The 804-nt window shown below is 45.6% G+C and overlaps 1 protein-coding gene across 1 annotated transcript in view; it reads left to right on the forward strand.

Annotated features, from left to right (window-relative positions):
* Nucleotides 1-804, forward strand: part of ABCB9 (ATP binding cassette subfamily B member 9) — a 12,419-nt gene that overhangs the window by 7,787 nt on the left and 3,828 nt on the right. The window lies entirely within an intron of this gene.

Here is an 804-nt window from a genome sequence, read left to right on the forward strand (position 1 = left end):
GCAGGAAAACCTGAAAACAATTGATCAGAGACAGGCTGGAAAGCCAAAGTCACTGTGACTAATTTACATTCCCTGCCCGTACAGAGCGAAAATCAAAGGCCAAGCAAATCTTTCAGTTTAGAAAGCCTGGTGTGGTGTTAGGGGCATGGGGAGAAATCAATTAAAATATGACCGTGTCTCCCTGGCTCTCTCATGCACAATTCTGAGTACTAGTTTGAAAGGTTTGATTTATTCCAGTATCAAGGTTTGATAAAGCAGCTGAACTTGACAGTGAACAGCCATGGCAGGACAGGGAGACTGTTGCTAAGCAATTAGGGAATTGCAGCAGTTACCTCCCTAACTTGCTCATTTGGGATTAAAAGATGCAAGAGGGCTCATTCACACGGCCCAAGTGTGACTACTGGCCTTGAAAGGAAAATCAGCAAGGGCATGGGAGAGGGTCTCTCCAGCTTGACTTATCCCAGCAACTGGTTTTCCATTCTGGGAAAAGCAAACAGTGATGGGAATAACAGACCTGGAACAAAACCACAGCAGGCTTTAGGAGGGTGAAGCCCATCCCAGATGCCAACATCCCAGCATTGCATCAGGTTTCTTCCCTGCAAAATGGCTTTCCAGCAGAAGATGCAAACCATGCACCCTGACATTGGCATCCTCACTGGAAGCTCACCTTGAGCACTTCTCTATCTTGGTTAATGACATTTCTATATCTTGGACTATCTAGATATCATATCTATAGCAGGAACAAATATCAATGGTCAGAGATACCGTGCAGTGCATCTTCTGCTCCTGACTCCTCCTCTCCCT

This window comes from Geospiza fortis, unplaced genomic scaffold (assembly GCF_000277835.1).
Source record: "Geospiza fortis unplaced genomic scaffold, GeoFor_1.0 scaffold145, whole genome shotgun sequence".
Taxonomy (NCBI): domain Eukaryota; kingdom Metazoa; phylum Chordata; class Aves; order Passeriformes; family Thraupidae; genus Geospiza; species Geospiza fortis.